The sequence below is a fragment of the Triplophysa dalaica genome, chromosome 10, assembly GCF_015846415.1.
Source record: "Triplophysa dalaica isolate WHDGS20190420 chromosome 10, ASM1584641v1, whole genome shotgun sequence".
Taxonomy (NCBI): Eukaryota; Metazoa; Chordata; class Actinopteri; order Cypriniformes; family Nemacheilidae; genus Triplophysa; species Triplophysa dalaica.
In genome coordinates this window covers 21,294,006-21,303,392 of record NC_079551.1, presented here as the reverse complement: position 1 = coordinate 21,303,392, position 9,387 = coordinate 21,294,006, and positions in this window count along the sequence as shown.

The following is a 9,387-nucleotide window of genomic DNA, read 5'->3' as shown; positions in this document are numbered from 1 at the left end:
TTCTAATGTCTGGAGATCCATATGTGTAATAACAATCCAGATCAGAGTGTTACCAAGTAGCAAACATGATGGAGAAACAGGTGACCAAGTAACCAGGTAGCCAGGCAACCAAAAGAAACAAGAACGAATTCCATAAAGATTAGAACGGCAGTAGTGTACTAAGACTTTTTTATAATAACAAAAAACATGAGGCAATAAATAGGACCAGGAAATTGGGGGGGGGGGGGGGCAGGGGTTGTCAGTGCAGTAAAGAGCAATAATTACCCAAAAATGTTATACGTATTTAATGAACATGATACCATCTTTGATGTTTTCCAACTTGGGTAAAACTTTATTTTACGGTGTACTATGTATTTACTATAGTTTTTTACTTGTAACTTTATGATTATATGTAACTAACCCTAAACCACACCATAATCCTAATTCTCAACCTAAGTACATGTAGTTTACTATTACTACTCATTATTTAAAAGTGCACAAACCGACACTTCAAACAAAGTGTTACCCATACTTCTAAATAAAAAGGGCATTTTATACATTCTCTTGTATGTGCACAAATAACAATATATTTTAAATACTTTCTACGACTTGCTCTCATTTGCCATTAGCACTGGCAATACATTAAGGAAGGAAATAATAATAGTACAAAATATTATTATTATAATCATTGTATTATATAATAATTATTTTTAATATTAGCATAATTAATAATAATAACAATAGCCTAATGATAATAATAATCTAATGAAAAAAATCTAACAATGCATTAATGTGAATTGTAAAACTTACCACTTGAATCCCGACAGAAGTTGTAGAGCTTATATTGGCTGTTACAGCAGGCTGTATGCCCCTGACTTTAGCTTTCTCTACACTTGTCATGTAAAGCATTTACTTTCGTTCTCATTATTTTGGATATATTCCAAGTGATGTGTTCTGCTGTTCAAGGCGGCACACCTCTGTGGATAGTTAAGGGAAACCCATTTTGTGTCACTTCTAACTCAACTTTGGTCGTCACTTTTATTTATTTGACACACAATCAAAGCAAAATGACACAGTAATGTGTCATCATGAGTCCTGTGATCATTTATTAACCGTTATAGTCAATATATGCCGACAAACACTCCTGAAAATAAAGGTGTTTAAAGTTTCTTCATAGATATGTCGTAGAACAACAATATTTGGTTCAACAAAGATAAAAAACATTAAATTGTTTGGTTATCAAGAATGTTTTTATAGTGTTTATTTTATTTCTATATCACAGCAAACTTCAACTGATTAAACAAACATCTGATAAAAAAATATATAATGTCAGCATGTAATATGGTAAGAATAAAAAGCAAATCCCCTTGAACTAGAAAAGAGCATTAGGCACATACAACAGTGAAAATATAGGTAATCACTGTCATATCTAATCAAAATAACCAGGGGTTTATTATAGTTAAAGTCTAGTAACTATGTTTTTTTGGCGAAATACTGACTGAATGAATTTGTTTAACAAGTTTTATTAAAAATATAACTTTGTGGTTATTATGTCATGGTTTTCCATGGAAGACATGGCAGGAGAACCCAATTGAAGGCAGAGACAGATGTAGGGGTAAACAGGGATATTTATTGTACATGTAGCGGGTACGACCGAGGGAGGTGCCGAAGACAAGGGGTGTGGCTAGGAGAATAAAGGTGCCTGGTAGGAAAGAGTTGGGAGAGGTGAATGTTTCTGGCCGGAAGGAATGAAGGTGACACACCGACTCGCATGTTGATGTTGTGGTGCATAGTGCGTGTCCTGTGAAACACCCGGAAGTGAATATTGGAAAGCGTGTGACTTCCGAAGTGGACGGATGTTCATGCCGGAATCAGAGGAGTTTGTTGGTAGTGACCATGTGCAAGGGTGCACAAAGGCGGGTCTCATTGGACTATTGATATGGGTACAAAGGGTTGTTTAATTGGGGAATGCGGGATGAGGGTTTTTAATGTATTTATAATAAAGATGTGTTGTTTTCATTTGCAGTGTGGCAACGGCTACTTTGGCTCGGCAAATTTCTTTCTTATTTTTGGTTTAGGGTTTCTTTTGGTTTCTTTTTGTTTGATGACGCTTTTCTAGTCCGCCCGATACGGGAGGGTGTCTTGGCCTAGAGAGGAGGCCCAGGCGTGAATAGAGTTATTTTTGTTTGTTTGTTTGTTTGTTTTATGTTGAGCCTTTCCCACTGCATGGCTGCCGCGAGGACGGAAGGTAAAACGCTGTAGGCAGAGATGAGACCTTAATTATTTGTATGTACAGAGTATCTCACCAGGGTTTCTTATGTGATTGTCATGCTGTGTTTGCGTGTATATTTTTGGTTTCTTTAATTTGATTTGCTGTGCTGTGGATGTATTTGGGAATCTCATCTCTGCTGAGGTAATTTGGGGACCGTCCTGGTGTGTAGTATTTGTGTGAATGCCACCAATAAACTCTGGCAAACTTTTACCTGAACCTGTTTTTTGTAAGAGTATTCATTGAAGAGAGTACTGTAACATACAGACAAGACTATACCAAAAAGGCAAAACAAAACCCACGAGGGGGAAAACAAGACAGGATAAATAATAATGTTTACGAGGACACTGACTGACTAAACTAGAAAAAACAAACACTTGATACAAACACTAATCTAACACTTACTAGACAGGGGAAACGGGAACAAGGCAAGACTAGGCATCCACAATCAGGAACAAGGAAAAATGTACGGCTACAGGCAGCACCAACAGCAACAAGGTATCATGTACAAGGAACAGCAACAGCAACAATGAACGAGATCAAACGTATGGCATACATCAACACCTCATACAATGAATGAGTAAAGATGTGTAGTAAAGTCGTGCTGAGTAAATCAATAGATTCCAAATTTTATGCCTGTGCAACCAACTGCCTTGAGGTTGAACAAAATATTAGACTTACCAAATAGGCGATTTAGTTTTTTTCTTCAAAGTAACAGGAAAATATCTTGATTTTGTCACTGTTTAAGTTCATATTAATGCTTTTAAATGCTCTGAAATTAAGACCCCTGTGGACCCTGGACGTCATGTCAGCTATTATTATTTATCTATCAATATAAATGAAGTAATATTGTTTAAAGAAGTATTCACCGCTGTGTGCTTCACGTGACTTTTAACGGCAACACAAACACACACAGACCAGCCACACGGACCATTCATGATGTGAGAATTGGAGGGTAAGTCACTCACACACACACACTGACAGACAGTAAGATGCTTTATTTTATATCATTGCACAAACAACAGTGGTTTTGCAGAACCACTTGCATTTGTACAGTATTATGCTTTAACAGAAAATAGCAACTTTAGGAAACATTTCGTGAAGAAAAAAAATTTCCATTACGCATTCACTGATTTTCATTTTTGCGTTCATCTTGGATTCAACTTTTGCTAATGAAACATACTATATGATGCTGGAATGCCGGCTGGAAGACCGGCTGAGTTGACTGGTCCAACTTGACTTGACTTGACTAGGAGTATTGTAAGGAACCGGCACGGAGGTATTACCAGATACGGGATACAGATAAACTGGAAACATGTACAAAGCAAACATTGAATAGACCAGTACTGGGAATATTAACAGGACTTATAAAGGGGAGAACTTATGAGGGAAAATTGGACAGGGACGGTGATGGGCAGGTGACAAGACTTAAAATGACAAAAGGACTAGCGGGGAGAAGATTGGACAGGTGAGCAAGAGATTGGACTGGATTGCTCACTTCTGGCCCGAGATCCTCCTCTCTACTCACTACCGTCACCAGCATCAGCGGGTTCACCTCACTCCTTATTTTTAGGAGATTGATGTGATATACTTGATGTGTCCCGCTCCTATCTGACCGCACTACCTCATAATTGAGATCGCTTATTCGCTGTGTGACCTCAAAGGGCCCTTGCCACTTTGCGAGTAACTTAGAGCTCGAGGTGGGGAGTAATACAAGCACTTTATCTCCCGGTGCAAACTTGCGCAACCTGGTACGGCTTCGGCTGCTTCCCGGGTCCTTGGAGCGGGCTTGGGCACGGACTTGGGACCTGGGAAAGGGTACAGGCCGAGAGGGAGAGGGAGTAGGTATAGAGGGAAAGAGAGAGATGGTCGGGGTACGCCGACCCCAGGGAACACCACCATCTGGTCCTCAGCCAACTGGATGGCCTCTGCAGCGACGTCGGACGGTGGAACTGGACCCACTGGGCGGTCTTCAGTGGAAGCAGCATTAGGAGCTGCTCCAGTGTCACTCGGTCTGGATGTCGCCTCTGTCAGCCATCAGCCATTTGCGGCAGGCGTCCCGGGAGCTGCTGAGCCATCGCGAAGAGTTGACTTGCTTCCCCGAGCTCCATGGAGCGTAGCCGCTGCTGCTCGGGCCTCAGGCCGACCCTCTGGAGGATGGCTTTCTTGAGGTCGGCGTCACTGGGAGACAAGATTCAAAATTTTATTGGTTTTCACCAGACGTTGCGTCACTACGCAAAATAACTTATAATCAGTCAGAACATAGAAGTCTCGTAATCCTTCTCTTAGAACGGAGATGGTGGTCTAGTGGGTCAAACCACTGAACTGGTAAATCAAAGGTTGCTGGTTCGATCCCAGCAGCCACCACCAGTGTGTCCTTGAGCAAGACACTTTACTCCACATTGCTCCAGGGGGATTGTCCCTGTAATAAGTGCACTGTAAGTCGCTTTGGATAAAAGCGTCTGCCAAATGACTAAATGTAAATGTAAATGTAGAACTCCGTCCGTAAGTAGAGGTCGGCATTCTCTCCACTGCCAAGTCTCCCAGTCCAATCTCTCTCAGCTTCTTCTCAGACTGGCAGCTTTTATTGTGTCTCCTCACCAAGGCTGGTCATTGCTGAATCTGTCATAATCCCATCCATCACTGAACATCAGGGTTATGAGGAGTACCAGGAGAACCACCAATCTCATCCTGACAAGTGACAGACACAAAGAGCTTTACATTTAGTTTAAAATGGCTGAAAGCTGTTTTAAAAAAAATCAAGGTTTGATAAGCGTAATTTATACTTACGGCGGCCCATAGCCTCTCTGCCACAGGCAACGCATAGATTTTCCTTTATACTTGTGTGTCGGTGTCCACGTCGGCAGGCAATGACCACTAGGCATCAGTATCCATGCACGTGCTGCCTGAGTAACAAAGACAAGAGCCGAAGAACAACTCCTTTGAGAAGCATTAGCAGTGATAGCGGCAGCGAAACAGTCCTCTTTGTTGTAGCTTGAGATGTTAAATAGAGAAGAACAAATTATTTACCTAGATAATACATTCAGAAATGGGTTTGAGTAAACACAACGCTATCGCAGAGTTTTTTTACATGAGGGAGGGGTTCAAACAAACCAATCACAGCAATTGCAGTCCGCATAGGCTACGAGTTGAGTTGCAGCGTTGTTACATTTTTGGAGAGGTGCACATCATGCTACGCAGAGCTACACACTGCCAACGTCGTCGCTACACACACCAATAAATTAAGCTTTAGTCTCGACATGAACATGATCTGAACCAGTTTAGACAGAGTGCTGGAATTAGTTCAAAAGTAACTTGTATAGATTGACCTAAAAACTGTTTTAAGAATCATTAGGTCAAATTATTCCAAAGCTATAATGATTTTTGTACAGTATATAGATGAACCTGTGTGCCGTTCTTGAGCTGGTGGGATTAAAAGTTCTTGTCGAGTTTGAGCTAAAGTTCAGAAAGTGTATGAGATGCCTTCAGACTGACGTTTATTGTGTGCAAAAGAGGGAGTAACAGTGAGCCCTTTTCATGAAAATCCACCACAAACCCATTTCAAGCAATTAAGCAACATTTTGTAGATTTTTCTTCATCTCTGAGCACAGTTAAAGATCTATTGAAGTAAATGCAATTTAACATGTAAATAATTATGTTTGCAATATAAAGACCTTACATAATGAAGCATTGTGTTTTTATTACCTTAGACTGAGACATTTCTTCCTACATACTGTCACAAATTGGTAAGGACAGAGTTTTTTCTAAAAACAACATGAAACAAAACTATATCCAGAAACAAAGTAGGTCTTCCCGCTGGGCAACACGTGCCGAATATCCACGAGTGTTGAAAGAATGAAAAACCGAACAGGAGAAAAGGTCCAAACCGGCTCTCTCAAAGCTACCTCACTGAGGAGAAATGGGAAGAATCAATCCTTGGAACAAATACTGCGTAAGGAGTACAAACAACAGTAATCCAAACTGTAAGAAAGAAACAATACATCGCCACGCTGAGTGAAGGAAACCAATAGTATAAATAAGGAGGTTGTGTAATGAGGAGCAGTTGTGGGTGATAACAATAATGATGCGAGTAGCTAAATTCGCGACCAGACGGGAGGGAGTAAAAAGGGAAAAAACACAAAAAAATGAACATTTAAAAACTGAACTAGACACAGGGCCTGACACAAACACCGTGGGTCCCAAATACATGAAAATCGTCATGTAGCACCACCATTTTCCTACAGTAGCCCTAAACGGATGGACTGTCCTCTAAAACAAAGCACCTTAATACGACTGCCAATGCTCATCTACGTATACCGTCAAGAAGTCTTGGATCAACACATGGAGAACGTAAAATGCCAGTTATAGATTTATTTTCAGTTCTCCCAAGCCAGCAAAGTGCAAGGTCCTCACAGGTGCCAAAAACATAAAAATTCAAAAAGAAAACGAAAGGAAAAACAACAACCTTGGATCAGGTATAACAGTACAATCAGAGTACTCAGCAGGTACTGCACTCACTACCACCAGTCATCTACCTCCTGACCGCTTCCTTGTGTGAGAATTTATACACATGGGTACAACCATTTATCAGCAATCATAACATGGGAAAGTATTAAAGACCATGAAAATGTCTTGCAGATCAAGTAAAAGTATTAAAAGATCAAGTAACCACAATTCCTTCAACACACACATTTAAATAACACAGCACAAAACTTCATTTCAACAATAATTATAAGTAGTAAACATCAATAATCTCATCCAAACAGTTCCACCCCTTACCCACCATACTTGGTATCTCCCACTCCCATGATGCAACACAGCACAGGTACAAAAAGCATGACAAAAGTCCATTCTGGTCTTTTACTCAAATCAAGATGGCCGCCACCATGTATGCTGATCCCGATGAAGTCAACAGTTTGTGAAAACTTAAAATGTCCACTGGGTTAGTGCTCAGGTGGCCAGCCTGAGACACAACAGTCTAGTTGTATGTTTGTGTTTGTGTGTGTGTGTGTGTGTGAAAGCCGTCTCTACCGTCGCTGGTACATCAAGGTAATAAAGATTCTTTTAAAACCCAAGTATGTGTTAATGAGTCTCTAGAAAGGGCTAACAAGGGGAACACAAGGAACAGAGGGCAGCTCTGTGACAACGACCAACTGTTACGTCTTAAGGAAGAGAGCCTTCTTGCATCAGCAGCTTATTATGATCTGCTGTTACGTATATTCACGTGCAGGGTATTCTATGGCTTAAGGTTGTTCGCTTTTAGCATTTAAGTGCAACCTCAACACTTCTGCACTATACGCAAACAAAACACACAAGTAAAAGTACAGTCACAGGTATTTGTTGCATAATATGATCATAATCAGTATATTACAAAAGAAATCGCATTCCAAACCTTGTGAACTTAAGTCATAAGACAACTTTAAGAAGTCCGAAGAGATCTGTTCATGCAACGCATGCAGTCAGATCTCATTCAAATGTTTAGACGTCATAATGCAATCGGTCACGATAGCCAATGACACTCCACACTTTCCAGTGCATCGTATTTGAGGAAATGGTGGAACGACCTATTGGGACGTCAGCAGCAGGAGGTAGCGGAGATTCGACTTGGCATCTCTACTCTCTTCCAACAACTTGCTGCCATCGCTCAGCACCTGGACCAGACCCATGCCATACAAGTGGTCGCTTCTGCCAGTGCAACACCGGTCGAGACGGACGCATCATCTCCCGCCGACCGGAGCCTCGTCTCAGTTCCCCGGTTCCCTACACCGGTGAGCCCAATTCCTGTCATTCCTTCCTCTCACAATGCTCTCTGACCTTCTCCCTACAGCCCTCCTGCTTTTCCACCGAGCAGTCGAAGGTAGTGTTCCTGGTCATGCAGCTGACGGGTGTCTCCAGGGAGTGGGGAACGGTGATCTGGGACAGAAACCATGCCTGCTGCGCTTCCTTTGAGTTGTTTTCCCAGGAGCTTAAGATGGTGTTCGACCGGTCTGCAGTTAACAGAGAGGCAGCTTGGTCATTGTCCCTTTTACAACGGGGTCACAGGTTGTTCTTGGAGTACTCCATTGAGTTCCGCACTGGCTACATCTTGCGGCTGGAATGACAAGGATTTAGTGGCGGGTTGTCCACTTACCAGAGATCATCCAGGCAGCTTGTCATCCCGTAGGGTAAGCGTAAGCCCTACCCGTGCTCTCTCTCGCAGCCGGACAGCTCTTCCTGCAGTCATTCAGTGGAGAGGAGTGAGCCACTCGGTGTTTGCCCTCATTGAATCTGGAGCGGAGGGTGATTTTATTGACATCGAGCTGGCCAAGAGGTGGAGGGTTCCAGTAGTTTCTCTCGCCCAGTCTATCGTGGCAGAGACGTTCTGCGGCACTCCTCTCACCAACATATCTTCCACCACTGAACCTGTTTCGCTCACCACGTCCGGTAATCACACTGAGGAGCTTTAGTTTCTCCTGACTCATTCTCCCTCCGCTCCAATCGTGTTGGGTCACGCCGGGCTGTCAAAACATTACCCCCATATTGACTGGAGAAAGAATGTTGTTTGTGAATGGAGTGTTTTTTGTGTTTATAATTGTTTGAATACTGCTCTTTCTCATTTGATCTCTTCTCCTCTGCTTCAGGAGGAGCCTGTTGACCTTACTGGGGTACCTAGCGTTTATCATGATCTGAGAGCGGTTCTTAGTAAGTCTTGAGCAACATCTCTACCTCTGCAGCCCCCATACGACTGTGCAATCGACTTTTTACCTGGCACTTCTCCACCTAAGGGTCGCCTTTAACCTCTTTCTGGTCCTGAGAGGGAAGCCATGGAAAGGTATGTGGCCAATTCCTAGTTGTCAGGCATTATTCATCCCTCTTCCTCTCCGGCTGGGGCGGGGTTTTTCTTCGTGGAGAAGGATGGTTCCCTTCGCCCCTGCATTGATTACCGGGGACTGAACGACATCCCGGTCAAGAATAGCCACCCCTTGCCATTGATGTCGTCGGCTTTTGGTCTCTTGCAGGGTGCTACCATCTTTACGAAGTTAGACTTACGCAATGCTTATCACCTGGTCAGGATAAGGGAGGGAGATGACTAGAAAATTGCCTTTAACACTGCCACAGGGCACTTTGAGTATCGTGTGATGCCATCTGGCCTGTCGAAT